Consider the following 17,759-nt stretch of genomic DNA (forward strand, 5'->3'; position numbering starts at 1 on the left):
TCCATCTGAAATTTGCAGAGGGGTCTGCAAATGAATAACGGTTGGAAAAAAAGCACTGGTCTATGCTATTCTCATTGTACTATCAAGCTGCCACCTCTAATGCCCAAACCAAGTTTTTTAGTTTTTTGTTGGCTCTTTGTGTTTGTGCTTCACTGTTCACTCGGTGGAAAAAGGAACAGTTGACCTTTTGTGCTGTTCAATGTTATTCTACCTTTATCTGATTGGCAAAAGGCTTGTAGATTGCACCAAGCTATAAATATATTGAAACACGGCCTAGGTTTCTTTCAGTGAAAATGCCCTTGGAATTTTTCCCAGATGTTACAGCAACCTGGGAATGGCAGATGGCGCTGTCCCTTTGGAAGTATTATAATAAGCAAGGCTGCAAAATAGCCACACTTTAGTCCACATGCCAGAACTGAATATACCATAGACACAACATAGCTAGGGTGTGTGATACAGAGCTGTTGCTGTTAGGAGTAAAACTGAAATACTGTGTGGCATATTCTACTAGCTCCAAGTAGATTTAATTATTGGTGAATGCATCTATGAATATTTTAGTTAGGGCAGCCATATCAACCTATAAAATATAGCAGAATCCAATAAACAGCAATTGGATCTCTGAAAGTGAGTTTTATCAAAATAAACCTCTCATACATATAAATAAATTTGATAGTAACCGTTCAATCGCAGCATTTTATTTAAAGTACTTCTGTGGCCCCTGTAATACTGTCCCTATGAGACAAGGAAGTAATTTTATTTCTCCCTCTTTTTTCAGAGGGGCTAAGTTATTCACCCAAGGTCAGTCAGGCAGAGCAGAGAAACAAACATAAGTCTCTTGGGACTTATCTCACAGCCTGCCCTGTCTGAGACAGTCCCAACTACACCCTGCCGACCTGCTCCTGGAAAGGCACTGGTTAAGACTTGCGGGTTGTCCCCAGTGCCTACTCAAGCACACCAGAGAATCTCAAATGCATCTACATATTTCTGAGTTTGGATCACGCATGCACATATGTCTGTGTGTGCATGTGTGGGATGAGGGGAACTGAAGACATAACGCTTGCCAAAGAGACACTGCTGCAGTGTAAACATGCTCTTAGTCTTAGGCTAGTGTCCTAAACACTGGATTATGTTAAATTAATAACCAGTTAAGTAAAAGACCCAACCAACAAACCAAACCAAAAAACCCCCCAAAGCATGTTGGTCACTTTATGTCAAATCTGGCACTTTTCCAAAATATCAAAGAGCCTTTGTTTGTTGGCAGTTACTGCGGGGAGGGGAGAAGCACAACTCATTTGACTAAAGGAAGAAACTAAAGCAATTAGAAATTGTAGCTGTTGGTTTTGAGTGGCATTTTTCTTTTTGAAATCAAGAAACACCTCTTTCTTTCCACAGTAATTTAAGATTTTGGTGCTGTATAATTGTGCTCAGACTGCTGCTCTCTCCTAAAATAGGTATGCAAATCAGATACTTCCATTTGCACAGGGGTGGTAAGTATTTGCACACAGTGATGTAAATAGCTACTTTGTAGTTGCACATAGGGAATCTGCAGGCATATTTTAAGTGGAGACAACAGGTGTACTCAACTGTGTGATAAATTCTGAGAGTGGATTTTGAGATGAAATTCTTTTCTTTTTTAAAGTGTTCCTAAACTCATAGTGCAAGCCCAGGCATGGCACAATGCGTTAAGTGCTATAAGAGCAAAAAGATAGCTGGTGCCTCAAAGAGCCAAAATTATAAAATAAGGTGGATACAGGCAGACAAGTAGCTGAGTACAAGGAGAAAGTGACCAGCAAGATTGGTTAGAATGATAGGCAGTGGTATAGCCAAACTTAGAGGTTCATAGTTCTGCAGGCTTGGGAGTAGGTGAACTTTTGTAACATATCTGGTACACACTGTGGAGTGGTAAAAAGATCTTGCTATTTAGCTGCCCATCCTCAATTTTTTTCATGTTCCAGCAGCAGTAGAGTGATGTGGCCAGATGCCCAGGACACAGGGGCTGTGACAACTGTGCAGTGAATGATGGTATTCATTTTGAGGGGCTTTTTTGCTGCTCCTCTTTCCCACACCTCCAAATCTGTGCATGGGACAGTTGCCTCAGTTCCCCTGCCTAATTATACCACTGGGTTCCAGTATTACCTTTCTTCCTCTAGGTGCTTTGTACTGGCAATATTTTGTTGTGCAACATGCTGCCTGCTATACAATCTCAGGATAAAACACATGAAGCCTCTTCTAGAAACTGTTTTACCCCCTCCAGCTATTCTTGAGGGAGCTAGTTTGATGAGAAGAAGGGTGAGAGTGGGAGTTCCAAGCTCCAGTTCAGCAAAACACTTAAGTATGAGCTTAACTTTTAATAAAAAGTCAGTGGGAATATCAACATGCTTAAAAGTTAATCACATGCTTAAGTATTCTGTTCAATAGCTGTTGCACACATTGTTAGGCTCTGACTCAGCAAAAGCACCAAACTACATAAACCTGTATAATTATAACAACATCCTATGCTAGTTAATTTTGGCTAAGATAGCATTCTTCACAATACTACTGGAACAGTTCCTAATTTGATATGTCTGTGTCCATTCATTTCTTCTCTGTCCCATGAAATGGAGCTCTGTTTAACTCATGCTATGGACAAGCAAGAAAACAATGCATAACATGCAAGAAATTTAATCAAATTGGATAAGTGCGTTTTTTCATTTGGAATACATCCCCTCTACTGCTAATACAGACAGAAGGTATCACATTAGCTGGGTGCATTAGTACTGTACCATCTAATTCCTCCTCTGTGTCAGAACAATTTTCAGGTGGTTAAACCTAGCCTCTTTGGACACTCTGTACTGCCAGAACTGCATGCTCAAGCCCTGTCCCTATGTCTGAACTGGAGGCCTAAGGACAGACATTCACAAAGTCTGAATTGATGCAATCTTTGCAGGTTAGTCTAAACTGCCTAGGTAGAAGTGATTTGCCAGTGTACAGACATTCCCTCTGGACTGAGGAAATGCAGGCACATGCTGCAGTGGCTCAGGCTAGAAGCTGGGGGGTGCTAGAGCAGTTCTTCGTTCCCTTCCACAGTGCTGAGCTGAGGGGCGGCCAGGCTTTGGCAGGATGCTCTGGTTAGGGATGCGTGTAAACCCTTTTCCCCTGCTTGCTGCTTAAAGACTGTCAGTGTTGCCATCCCCCAGCCCCCGGCTAGCACTCTGAGGTGGGTGGAGGGGGTTGTGCAGTACATGCATCTGTTGATGATACTGAGCTTTTCAATCTCCCTCTCCCTGCATCTTCATACTGTCTGCAGCAAACCTGACAGGTGAGGGAGCCAGCAGGGATCTGATAACACAACGTTTAGCAGCCCATCAAAAAAATGGAAGCCTCTCTCATTGGTTCAAGCTCTTGTTAAACAGCTTTTTTCAAGGAAGGATGGGAGGGACATTACCAGTTGACCTGTTGATTAGCTCCAAAAAGCCCTAAGTGGACACTTTCCTGTCCCCCTTTGCTCTGTCTTGAGCAGCAAGTGGCAGGGAGGAGGGCGGCAGAGAGAGGAGGAGTGCAGGGAGAAGCCAGGCAGACCTTGCTGGGCCTGTAACTTCTGCCAGAGCTCTGGCTAGGGAGCAGAGGGACAGGGCTACCCTTGCTCTCTGGAGCAGAGAGCACACCCAAGCCCAGCCCAGCCCTGCCCAGGGCTGCAGAGCAACTGGGATGCTGGGGCACTCTTATTTAACTTAAACCAGGAAGGCGTCTGGGACAGATATTGCATAAACCAGTTTGACCCAAATCAGTTAAGTTTGATACTACATTCAACCAAGTTTATCTTAAACCAGTTTCAGCCATTTTGCAACTGGTTTATGTGCACTGAACTTATGTTCTATTACAGGGTTAATAGATCCGTTTCTGATCCCTTAAATGGGTTTATATGTAGTGTCTACCCCTAGATGAGAAGCAGATGTTATAGAGCCTCTTGCAGCTGCCCCAGCTATATGTCAGCTAAGCATCCCCTCTCACTAGGGGAATCTCAGAGACCAGTTTGAGCTTTAAGTTCCTCTGTCCTGCAGTAGAGGTACAAATGGGATTTACGTACAGGCAAGAATCTGGCCAATATTTTACTATCAAAAGGCAACTCCTTTACAATGTTGTTTTTCATAAGTCCAACTAGAGACATTAACCCTTATGTATTTAGTAGAGCAGTGATGTCAAAGATACAGCTTGCAGAGCCATATCATTCATCTGCTGGTCCTGCCCATGGGTCTCAGAGTGACCTACAGACAACATGCAGGGAGTTGGGCGCATGGCAACTGCTCTGGGGCTGTGCTGCAGAACTCTGCAGTGGCAGCTGTAGGGCTGCACAGTGGAGCCCTGGGGTGACCAGAGCATGATAGGACCACATGAGCAACCACTCCAGGGCACACACTGGATCCATAATGGGGGTCTGTGGGTCAGGTTCAGTCTGGCCTGTAGACTGGTCTCATGCCATTCATTCATCCATCTTCCTAATGACACTTATTTAATAGAAGTTTTGCTCCTGGAATTTCTCCATCCGGTGATAGGCTTTTACAGAACAAAATCTAACTTAAACTGCACAATATTACCATTTCTCATGTTACTGCTATATATTATTAATTGAGCTTAGAAATGAGCAATACACATTCAGATACTTTAGATGACTGTTTCAACCCTGGTCCCCTCCAAGTCTCAGCTGTTTGGCTATTTTGTATCTCAAAGGGTTCCATTGCCTTGGGAAGCAGACCATCAAGGGCAGTCGCACTGCTAAGGTCATAGGGTGAAGAAGCCAGAGACCTGCGAGCGTTCAGGCCGGAGGAAACTATTCTGCCTGAACACTTTCATATCTCTGTTTTTTACCAAACTGCTTTGGGACTGTGCTGAGCAGTGAGATTTAGGGAATCTTCTGTAGCTGAGTAGCATAGAATTTTTTTTAACAAGCAGAGTGACTGGCTTCCTGACACTGCTCCTGGGGGATATCCTGTCCAAGAAGTCACGAGGGAGGATCTTTGCAAACCAGAAAGTAGAGGTATTGGAGGGGGAGTTGCCTGCTTTGTGGCTTCTGTCTACCAACTATACTGTGCTCATATGGGACTCCCTGTACAAGGTATCCCTGAAACTGAAGGTCATGGGGACTTCCTACCGGTGCCCATATCATGCTCAAAGTTCTTTTCAACCTTTGCTGGCGGGGGCAGCCAATCTTGCACCCAGCAAGGGTCTGTGTACCTTCCCATCACATGCCAGAGGGCTCATGGTCTCCTCCCCTGTGCCATACACGCCCATTCTCACTTATGCTAGTGTCTGTATCCCCTTAGCTCCTTCCCCTCAGAAGTCCTTGAGTTTTTCCCCCTGTCCAGGGGTTCTCTGCCCTACACTTTCTCCCTCATGCCAAGGGGTATGTGTGCTGTCCTGTTCCGCCATTTCTTCCAATTTCCTTCTCTTCTCTAACACCATTCCTGTGTTTTCATCATTTTCTCCCTTGCTTCTACAAGGGCATCAGCATTTTTAAATTGGGACTATGGTTAGAAGACCACTGCTATACTACAATGTGTTACTGGCTGCCATCAGCCAATGTCTTGCTATACAGATGAGTACAGGTCTTTCTGAAGTCTCTGGCTCTGTTAAGCAAGGATGAGAGGGTCCTTTTTGCTCATTTCCCTACAGTAGCACATTGATGCCTAAAACATAGGTCTCAAAAAGCATCCTGGTCACTGAGTACAGTCCCATGATTTTGTAGGTAGTCATTAACCCAAAGAATTTCCAAAATCACCACTTCAAACTCTTACATGCAAGAAGATCCTGTCATGTCTCCTGTGTGTGGACACCAGCCATGCCACTTCCCTGCTACTGCAACTACAGGGATGTAGTTTCTTGTGTTTAGAAGATCGTGGGAAGAGGACCATCCCCCACATTGCAGAAGGTGGCAAAAACCTCCACACAGTCCATGTCCATGCCAAACTGATTTAGAGGAAAACTCTTTTCCTAACCTCGAATTTAGTGATTGGCGTGATTCTGAATGGAAGAGCAAGTCCCTCTAAGCAGGAACCGCAGAACTTTTCTAAGTACTGACAGAAGTATCAGCACAGTCAAAAAGGCTCGGCCTCAGTGACAGTGCCTCAAAGGAAGGCAAAAGAACCTCTCAGAATCTAGTAGTTATTCATGAAGGGGAAAAGTCTTCCTTACTCCAATGGAAAACCAGCAAAACCCAGAAATATAGAATTAGCAAACTCCTTCCATCTTCCACATCACAGAAGTGGTTAGATACCCTCCAACCTGGAGACTGCAACATGTGAATCTATAATGTTCATCCAGAACTTACTGTCTTATCATACCATCCCTTCGATAACCTTATCCAGTTTGATCTTAGAGACTCGAATTCCTTGACCCCAGAACACTGCTTGGAACTCCTCTCTCTTTATAGCAGAAAATTAGAAGGTTAGCAAACTAAATTTATTCAGAGCCATTTGATCTTGTGCTAGTGTTGTCTTTCCACCTCACTTCATTCAGTCACTAAATTTTAAATGCCACCTTTCCCTCTCTCTCTCCCCACTTCAGTTCTGAACTGAGTCTAGCAGCTGCTTTCATAAGAATGGCTTCAAATAGAAAATAACGCCGCATAGCTTCTGAAAGCTACTTCAATCCCCCTCCCTCCTAAAATGCTATACAGTATTTATTTCTGATTTAGCCATTGGTAAGACATCAGCTGGTAGAAACAGGTCATAACAGAAATATGGAAAAAAATTAGATGAAATCAACATTTTGTTAAAGTCTCACATTTTGCTAGGTGTCAGCAATAGCTAGGTGATGGGGAGAGCTTTTGAGACCAGTAGAGGTTCTCAAGTATTTGTCTTAGACCTCTGATTTGGAGATGTTAGGGTAAAAACAGAAGTTGCATTTTGGGAGGTTCTGAATGATTTGAGTCAAAGCCCTGGGAGCTTTATAGACCTTTTCACAAGTAGCTTGGCTCTGGAATGAATGGTCATTAACTTGAATTAGTCACAATTCTCCTGGGAAAAAGTATTTTGGATTCTTCACAGTTGCTTGTATGTAGGATAATGGGGTTGTAGGTCTATAGACTCCCAGGAGACATTTTTTAGTCTTAGAAATCTTCCGTGAAATCTAGCTATATGGAACTGTAAGTACACACATACCTTGGTAATAGTCCATACATTGGTGATACCCATCATTTTCTGATCCGTCTGCAGGAGCCCATCACTGACTATTTCAAGTTTGCAGAAAAATCATCAGAATCTGAAATCTTGCTGTTGCAAACAGAAGCATGGCAATTCTGACATGACATCAGTGCCTTGTGGCAGTGGTACTTTGGGTGCCTCATCGTCCTGTTCTCTTGGCTGAGCTCCTGATTGAATTAAGTTGAATTGATGAACCATAATTTCCATAATCTTTTTGTGTTTTTGAATAAAAAGCAATGTTTCAGTTTCCCAAATTGAAATTTTCTTTTGGATAAAGGAGTCTTTCATGGGGGTGGAATGAGGGTTTTTTTAATTTTTAATTGAAAATAGTTTTAGTGGGAAAATGTTTGACTAGCATTACATTTGCTCCGTGTAGTACAGGAACTTCCCAACTACAGCTCCAGGAAACTTTGCACTACATTTTCCAGTGATATTAGGAAAGTGCTGGTGAAGACAAACTGAAGTTATCTTCTTCCTTTTGGGGAAGCTAGTATACCCAGAAGCAATAAAAGGGAGCAGACTCTGAGACTATGCAAAGCAGCTGGCTCCTTTTTTTTTTTTTTTTCTAATTTCCCCGTATATATTGGAACAACAGCCAGTCAAGTTTGAAATCCTAGTGTGAACCCAGTATGCCTGGTAGCCTGCCTCACCTTCCACAACACAATGGAGTTTCCAGTCCCACCTTATGAGCAGAAGCCCTAAAGGAGAAAGAGAACAATGGACTAGAAGAAGATAATAGCATATCTGTTTTTAGCTGACAGTTTCTGCCTGCTTATCTTCCTTCATCCACAGACACATTTTAGCTGGCCTCAGAGAATGAAAGATAAGGGATAACCTGTTGGTTTGACCCATGTTGGGAAAGTATTTAGTTAACGAGTCTGTCTGATAAATGACTAACTGCAGCACATGGAGCTGCTCATGCAAAGAGAGCAAAGGAAAATATAGACGTTCTCACAACTTCATAGCTGAGATACAGCAACAAAACTATTCTCTTCTAGGTAGGTCTGAGGCCTGGACCTTAATAAATTATTATGAATATCTATATCTATAATATGATTGCTTTAAAAAATCAAATGAGATTCATAGAACAATTGTGTGGTAGAATCATATTCCAGAGGATTAAACTAAAGCAAAAAAAGTTGTTGTTGATGATGCAATTTAAACTTTGGAGTACTGATTCCCTAGCTTCTACTCTAGGTAGAGGACAACTCCTAAACTTACACCTCCATGGGGCCAGATGGGATGCACCCGAGGGTTAAACCTGAGGGTGCTGAGGGAGTTGGCTGATGTGAGTGCAGAGCCACTGGCCATCATTGAAAACTCATGGTGATTGGGAGAGGTCCCGATTGATTGGAAAATGGCAAATAAAGTGCCCATATTTAAGAAAGGGAAAAAGGAGAATCCAAGGAACTACAGACCAGGCAGGCTCATCTCAGTCCCTGGAAAAATAATGGAGCAGATCCTTAAGGAACTCATTTCTAAGCTCTTGGAGGAGAAGAAGGTGATTAGGAATAGTCAGCATGGATTCACCAAGGGCAAGTCATGCCGACCAACATGATTGCTTTCTATGACAAGATGACTGGCTCTGTGGATGTGATATACCTTGACTTAAGTAAGGCTTTTGATATGGTCTCTCACAACATTCTCGCAGGCAAGCTAAGGAAGTACTGGCTGTATGAATGGACAGTAAGGTGAATAGAAAACTGGCTACATCACTGGGTTAAGAGGGTAATGCTCAATGGCTCGATGTCTAGTTGGCAGCCAGTATCAAGTGGAGTTCCCCAGGGGTCGGTCCTGGGGCCAGTTTTGTTCAATATCTTCATCAGCAACCTGGAAGATGGCATAGACTGCACCCTCAGCAAGTCTGCAGATGACACCAAGCTGAGAGGAGTAGCAAATATGCTGGAGGGTAGGGTTAGTCTGCAGACTGGAGGAAGTGACCCACTTCAAGTCAGAAGCAAAGGAAGATGGGATTGTCATGGCTTTTCCCTGAAGCAGTACGAGGAAAGTGGCTAGAGCTGGTGCTTCTTCCTGCAGAGGTAAAGGGACTGTGACTGTCCCTAAATCCCTCCACCACCAAGTGCTGCTGAGGCCCCATGACTGCTCCATGTACTGGGTATGACCCATGGGCTATAGGTTGCCAACCCCTTCTCTAATAAAGAATTTAAGACAACAAGTCTGGATAACTATAAATGCTTTAAATGGTTTCTGAACCTAGAAAAAATTGTACCTAAATAACTTTAGTTTATTATTTTAACATGTATATAGTCTGGGTACAGCAACAATACATAAAAAATGATAAACCCTTTCCCAAGAAGCTTATGATTTAAATATATGGCATATATTTAATGGTAACCACTGTACACTGGATAGTCAATATTTACCAAAGATTATCATGTTATAGCACCTGCAATTTTGCTATATGGTAATTGTTAATAACCTTTTTAACAGTAGCACATTAAGAAACTTTGATTAGCATGCTAGAGTAAACTTGCTCTAAATCCAGGATTATCTTAATTATATAGCATTCTAAAAGCAAAGTGCTCTGGTATAGCTCTGTTCAGCAGAAAATTTTGCCCAAGATACAGCAAATCTGCTGAATCTTGGTGTCCCAATGGATAGTTCTTCATCCCAATTAAGTAGAAATTCTGATTTAACAGAAAATGGATGTTTGCTTGTTTAGAATAGCAATGCCTGGGAGCTGCAGGAATCCTGTCATTTAATTTGGCTTTTATGCTGTATGTTGTAATAAAAGAGTTGCTAAAACTGCTTTCTGGCATTTTATTTATGGTTTGATAGGAAGGTACCACATGATCAGTAAAACTAGGGAACCACCAGCCCCAGATTTACTTTTAATGGGATCATTTGCTAGTCATACAATAGAAACAACATTGTCAAAAGAATGTTAATGCCTCTGACCTGACTTTTTTCATGGTTGCAACATTGGCAAGTTGCCACTGAAAAATAATTCCAAAGATATTTTCAAAGGAGTCGCTCTCCCTGTTTCAAAACCTCCCTGACTATGTCTCTGCCTTCAGCCATACCTCTGGGAAAACTGCAAACTTCTAGAACTACGCCCCAGTATCAAATACCAGACTACTTATGCTTGTATATAATAATAATAATAATAATAATAATAATTAAAGTATAAAAATGGCTTTTCAATATCATGGTGTGCATTATAAGTCATGCAGGGTTCTTTCATTTCTTAAAAACAAAAATATAATAGACTGAACAGCATTTAAGAAGCGTGGGACCAGTTGACAACACACATTAGAAATGCTGGTTATTCCCCTGGTTCAATCTGGTTAGACTGAATTTGTACAATGTAAAACAAAATGATAAGACACACTGGAAACGGTGAAAAATTTATCAGTATGAGGTAATTTGGTATTCTAATTCTGTAGGTTCATTTTTGTTGGTAGGTTCTATCACATTATCCAAATGTACCTAATTAAAAGCACGGAGAAGCAGAACAAAGTAATGAATCTTCCTCCTAGGTTACTTACTGGTTTGAAATTGGGACAGACATTTTTTTCCCGTAAGCTGAAGCTAGTTTGAACTTTAAAATGAGCCTAATGAAGCCTTATCACCATTTCTGAACAGTACTTTAAAGAGATAATAAAAAAATACGATCCATTAATAATTCATGACCAGGGATCTGGGTTTTCCATTTCCTGTGGAAAAATGGAAAAAATGCAGTTTTTCCCTTTTAACTGAGGAAAAACATGGATTTTTCATTTTAATGGAGAAACACGCAGATTTTCCACTTTTACAAAGAACACTCTGCAGACTGGCAGAGCGGGAGGAGGGCAGTCAAGAAGGGGGCACCATGCACATGTGCGTGCTCAGACGTGCACACAGCCACCAGGCAGCCTGGAGAGCAGCTCCGGCAGGTAAGTCTGCAGGGCGGTGGGGGGGAGGGGAATTAAGGCCCCCATGGAGAGAGTTGGGCTGGGTTGAGGCTGGGGCTGCTGTCCAGCTGGGGTGGTACATGGGGCTTGGAGCCTGGAGCCTTGCACAGCTGCAGGGCCCCAGTGGGGAGCAGGACAGAGCTCTCAGTGGCTCATCTGGGGGCAGGGTGTGGGACTGGCTCCCTGCTGCTGCATGCGCTCCCGGGGGGGAGGGGACAGGGGGAACATGTGCCTCCCAGCTCTGTGCGCAGGGCAGGTATGGAGTGGCTGCTGCAGGCTTCGACTTTTCACGTTGCTGCCCTCCCAATGGGGCCTACACAGCCCCGCATGTGAGACCTCATGTGGCAGGGTAGAGTGGGGCAGGGAAGCCCTGTGCCATCATGGCAAGGTGCCTCCTGCCCGTCCGGCAAAAGCAGAGGCAGTGCTGCAGAGTTGTGCCCCTCGCTGCTGCCAGGCAAGGAGGGGGCACCTCACCATGGCAGTGCAGAGCTCCTGGTGGTGGGACCGAGCTTTCCCACATGGCCCTGCTCTGCCATGCTGTGCTGGGTCCCAGCACAGCGGGCTGTGGAGGCCCTGAGGGGAGGATAGCAGGGTGGGAAGCCTGAGCCCGCAGTGAACAACCTGCATTTGGCCCCCCACCACCACCGGGCTCTGCTCCAGTCATGCTGCCTGTGGGGCAGGGGGAGTTGGGCTCCATGCTCCACTCTGCTGCCTCCTGCAGGCGGCAGCTGGGGTTTGGGTGCTGCTGTGGGGGGCAGGGTGCCAAGAGTCTCTGGCTCTGTAGCCCTGGCAGCTGGGGCCTCTGTCCGGCAGGGCTGGGGGGTGTGGCGTGGCTGTGGGTGGGGAGTGGGAGGCACTGGCAGGGCTAGCGGGGCTGTGGGTGGGGAGTGCAGGCCCTTAGCCTGCGTCCTGGTGAATGAGAGAAAAATGGGAAACTCTGATTTTCCATGATAGAAAAACCTAAAATCAAATACCAAAATTTATAGGTACTTAGAATTTATTTTATTATAATGATTGAGGCATTGGTAGGCTTCCAAATTAAAATTGTAAATATAGCAATAAAACATTGCTCAGTTGATATATATATTGATATATATATATATATATATATATATATATATATTATAGGCGTTTCATTTTAATAGTGGGTTTGGGGGGCGGATTATCAGAGAATTTCCTTTTTTTTTTTTAATCGCAGAATTTGTGGGGGTTTTGTTAATCAGAAAATTTGTCATTTTTAAACAGAGAAAACCAGGATCCCTGTCATGACTCTTACATGCTTATGTGTGCTAAAGTTGGTAATAAAGGCATCAATAAGTTATAGCACAGACTTCTAAACAAACTATTGACCTGGTAGAAAACAAGGTAGAGATGCATAATTATAACAAATTAACTATTTTTAAACCTCAGTTCATTAGCCCTTTCTAAACTTTTGTAAATGCAACCTTAATTTTAAGTAGGATGTAGTCTGCATCAAGAACCAAGACTCTTGGCCATCTATGGATAAATGAATGGAAGTCAGTATAAATATTTCTTCTACCCTAGAGCAGCAGCAAGTCCAATCTAATAGGACACCTTTGTTGCAACCAAAGAGCCAACTGGGGATTGCAGGTGCTCATTGCTTGTCAGAAATTGGCATCATCTTTGAAAAGAGTACACACACAAATCCAGCAGATTGCAGATACAACTCATTCATAATGGACAAAATGTCCTCTGCCAGCTGGCATAGTTTATTAGGGCAGCCCTATTGATTGCCTGCAAGGTTGCTACTCTCTTTTCCATGATAATTCCCTTTACTTTTTTCATAACATTACTCTAATATGAAGACACTGCCAACTAAAATGTCATTTCTATTTTTAGCATGGTGTATTTATTGTGCATGTGTCTGAGAAAGAGAAAGTGACAGCATGCCGCAGACAGATATTGTGGCTCAGAAGACCTCTTGGTTTATCCGTAACCTGTGGAGACAACGGGCTTGACAAGAAGAACCATGATGCTTTGAATTAACTCTGAGAGGTGGTTTTAGAGAGAGAGACAGGCTACCCAAGCAAAACCTTTTTGTTTACCCTTTTGTTAACATCCCTTATTAAGTACCTCAGAGTTAGTACAGTTTTGAATAAATACTTGCAAGTGGTCAATTGTGCTTGGGCCTTTTGTAACTTAAGTGAACTGACCCAAAGAGATTCTTACTCAAGAATCAAAATTTCCCCAGTCACTTAAATAAGTATGAATTTAGGCAGCAAAACTTTTTGCATAAACACCCTGGATGAAATGCAGCCCCATGCAAGGAATAATAAAAGATCTTTACATTACAGAAGTCCTCAATAGGTCCTCACTGACACTTAAGAGGTAGGTGAGCTCTGGTGTTTACTGCTGTACAGGATCGCATGTCATCCTGTTAGAATTCTCCAATCTGCATGCAGATCATTTTGAATACTTAGCTTACATGAAACATATAGATTCCCATAAGTGTTGCTCATAGGAGATGTTTGGACAATACTGCAGTCACTGTGATACAAGAAAAGCTGACCAAAGCCAGACAAATCAAAGGCTAAGAGTCCAGTCTGTAAATATCAGGGCTCCGAGTTAAGGAAAGTCTGTTGGTCTGAACTTCAAACTTGTCAGTTTGTTTGTACATTTGCATGTCACAGTAACCTTCACTTTTTTTAAAGGGTAGCCTTTGCCTATGAACAGGCAGCGTATCTTTTCTACCGTGACCTTTTGTCTGTCCTTTGCGACCATCAGCCACTGCTCCCACTCTCGCAGTCATACTGACTCTGAAGCCATAAACCATAAAGATACAGTCAACCAGAGAAGCTGCAGGAAGCCCTACTGGTTTGAAGCACTGGGCACTTGGGACTCCTATCACTGAGTGTTTGCACAGTTCGTTGCAGACCTTGGCCTTCAAATAATAGGAAAAAAGCTGGACTATTTACCTGAATGCAAATTATGGTCATCTGCCTACAAACTGTCCTTTGTGTTTATGTTGCTCAAAGTTCAGGTTAACAGTTCCAATAATTTCCTGATTCTGGCTGAAAGTTTATTATTTGCTTATCTGAACAGAGAGAAACCTGTACTTTTGTGATCTGTATTCAAACCAACTTCAGCATGTGTAATGCAGGAACTAACAAATCCTAAGCTTTAATGTAGACTGAAACCAAGTGTGTTTTTTTTCTGGAATGAGATTACTGCACAGTTATTTACAAATGGAACAATAGATTCATCTGATAGAAACGCTTGGTGTTTTCTATTTAATTGTTCTCACAAAGCTATTCTTGCAATTAGTGACATGCAGACTTGCAAAACTCTAGTCTGGACTAGCATTAAACCAACCTGTTTGCATCTGCTTCTGCTGTTGGAGGGCAGACAAATACAACCAAAATCACCGGATGCAACTCAAACTCTATCTTATGTAGATTGATTGTTTTTTCTCTTTATTTTCTTTCTAGTTCTGTAACTTCATGCATAGATGATGGGAGACGCACATTACAGAGTCCTGACTTAAGTGAGGCATAGTATTGGCAGGTACTATGCAAATTGCTCAACACAGTATTAACAAAGCAGAGCAGCTAATTCCTAGTTTACCACGCCTTTGTTATTCCAGTCCCCATGGTCTCTTGAACAGAGACTTCAAAACTATTTGGTGCTTTAGCAATCTGACTGTATGCTCAACAGACATGAGATGAGGTCAGATTTTTTACATTTGTCCTAAGCATACCCAGCATGTACTTTGATTAGGGTATGAGGAAAAGAAGACAATGGCCTAATTAGAGTTTTTGTTTGGGACAGCATGTCTGAATAGCTCCAATTTTGTGATGGGATCTAAAGCCTTTTACTTCTAGACTATATTCAAGCCAGGTCAGCTGTGACTCAATGATGATATAATGGAAAGGGTGGTGGAAAACAAATCTAGATTTTTCCTATTTAAAAGTCAATTAGAAATAAAGACAATGTGATTACTGTCAGCACTTTTTGATACTGGACCAAGAGTAGAAGCAAATGCAGCCAGTTTGTCCTGACCTACAAGGATGGTGGCAATGCAGTGAAAATAAGTTTTGGGGAAATGGTGACAGGAAAGAACATAATAAGGTTCGCCCTTTCTACTGATATTTAGAGGCCTTGGGAGATGATAAAGATTTAGTATGTCCCATGGGCCTTGGTTTTGTATCCATTTGAACATCTAGCAATAATGCTATGGAATGACTAATGGCTACATTTAGGCTAGGTACAGAAATTACACATAAACCAGTATAAATGATTGGAAACAAGTTCAAATCTGTAACACAACAGAAGTTCAGTACACAAACTGCTTTCAAAATGGCTGAAACCAGTTTAAGATAAACCTGGATGGATGCAGATTTAGCTGATTTCAGTTAAACCAGTACATTGAACTTTTGTCCCAGAACCCCTCCAGATTCAAGTTAACTCACAGTCCCCCAGCATCCCAGGATGCTTTGCACCTCCACCATAATGTCCCCCCAGGGTGGGCAGGCTAGCCTTGGCCCATGCTGTCTGCTCCAGCTGAGCAGGAAGGCATGCTCTAGCATTCCACAGCTTCTGGCCTGGGCCACTTCAGGAATGTGGCTGCATTTCCAGAATCGAAAGTAAATGTCTGTTCACTTGTTTATTGGTTTAATCTATACATCTTAGATTAACCTGAAAATTGATTCAGTCTTGGGCTTTTTGACTATCTGTACTTAGCCATATTATTGCAATGTTCTAATACTTGTGACATTTATTTTTAGGTTCCAAAGTACTCCCCTCCCACAGCATGTTGTTAGATTCTCTTTCTTTTAACTGCTGACAAAAATAAACAGGAAAATTCAAGGGAGCAATCCTGGCAGCACAAGGTTGTCCATCCCATCTCGGAGGAAGGGCAGCAAAAGGGCACAGCAACCCCCTTGGCTCAGCAGGGAACTTGAGGACCCCTCGCACCTAAAAGGAGAGACTTATAAAGGATGGAAGGGTGGAATAACCACCAAGAAGGAATACTCAGTGCTGGTCCATGCCTGCAGGGAGCGGACCAGGAAACCCAAGGCTGCAACTGAACTTCATTTGGCTTTATATATCAAGGATAATAAAAAGTCTTTTTTTCAGATACATGGGGAGTCGGAAAAAAAGCAAAGGTAACATTGGACCTCTGCTGAAGCAAATAGGACAACTGACTACCAACACCCAGGAAAAAGCCAACCTACTTAATGGGTACTTTGCATCGGTCTTTCATAAGCCCAAAGGGAATGCTCTGCCTAGCATGATGCAGGACGGCCAGGGTGAGGGTGTATGTATATCCAGCATCAGTGTAGACCTTGTAAAGGAACACCTTGAGACATCTTCAAGTCAGCTGGCCCTAACAGATTACACCCTAGAGTACTCAAGAAGCTGGCAGGTGTCACAGCCCAACCATTGGCAAAAATATTAAAAAACTCATAACGCTCAGGTAAAGTACCTGAAGACTGGGAGAAGGCCAATGTGGTACCCATCTTCAAGAAAGGGAAAGTAGATCCTGGGAATTAGAAGCCAATCAGCTTGACCTCAATCCCAAGTAAGATTCTGGAGAAAATTATCAAAGAGACCCTTCTAAGCTGGGTGATGGCAACATCCTGAGGGACAGCCAGCATGGGTTTGCTGCAGGTAGGTCTTGCCTTACTAATCTCATCTCCTTCTATGATCAGGTGACATAACACCTGGACAAGGGAGAAGAGATTGACATCATATATATGGACTTTAAAAAAAGCCTTCAATCTGATGTCCCATGATCTCCTCATGGAAAAAGTGGCCAACTGTGGCCTCGGCTACACCACAGTCCAATGGCTGGGAAATTGACTCTGTGGTTAGACCCAGAGAGTAGTAGTCAATGGAAGCGAATCATTATGGCGCTCTGTGACCAGTGGTATCCCCCAAAACTCTGTCCTTGGACCAGTTCTCTTTAACATCTTTATCAATGAAGTGGACACTGGTGTCAGAAGCGCACTGGCCAAGTTTGCCAATGACACTAAACTTTGGGGCATAGTGTCCACACCTGAGGATAGGTTAGTGACTTCAAACTTGTCAGTTTGTTTGTACTAAGGTGACTTGGATAAGCTTAGTAAATGGGAGGATATAAACCTGATGATGTTTAATACCGAAAAATGCAAGGTACTCCACCTTGGGGGAAAAAAACCTCTGCAGCACGCTTACAGGCTTGGCAGTGCTACACTCGCTAGCACCATGGCTAAAAGAGACTCGGGGGTCATGATTGACCACAAGATGAACATGAGCCACCAATGTGATGTCACAACTGGTAAAGGAAATAAAACTCCGGCTTCTATCCCTAGATGCTTCTCTAGCAAATCCCAGGATGTCATCCTCCCACTGTACTCGGTCTTGGTGAGGCCGCAGCTGGAGTACTGCATCCAATTCCGGGCTCCACAATTCAAGAAGGATGTTGAGAAGCTTGAGAGAGTCCAGAGAGAGCCACATGCATGATCAAAGGGCAAGAGATTAGGCCTTATGATGACAGACTGAGAGCTAAGGGGCTCTTCAGCCTAGAAAAGCACAGGCTCAGGGGGGATGTGGTGGCTGCCTAAAAGTACGTAAGGGGCATGCATCAGGATCTGGGGGAACATCTGTTCACCAGAGTGCCCCAAGGGATAATAAGGACCAACCGTCATAAATTCCTCCATGGCCA

This window comes from Crocodylus porosus, unplaced genomic scaffold (genome assembly GCF_001723895.1).
Source record: "Crocodylus porosus isolate Cpor-Errol unplaced genomic scaffold, CroPor_comp1, whole genome shotgun sequence".
Classification (NCBI taxonomy): Eukaryota; Metazoa; Chordata; order Crocodylia; family Crocodylidae; genus Crocodylus; species Crocodylus porosus.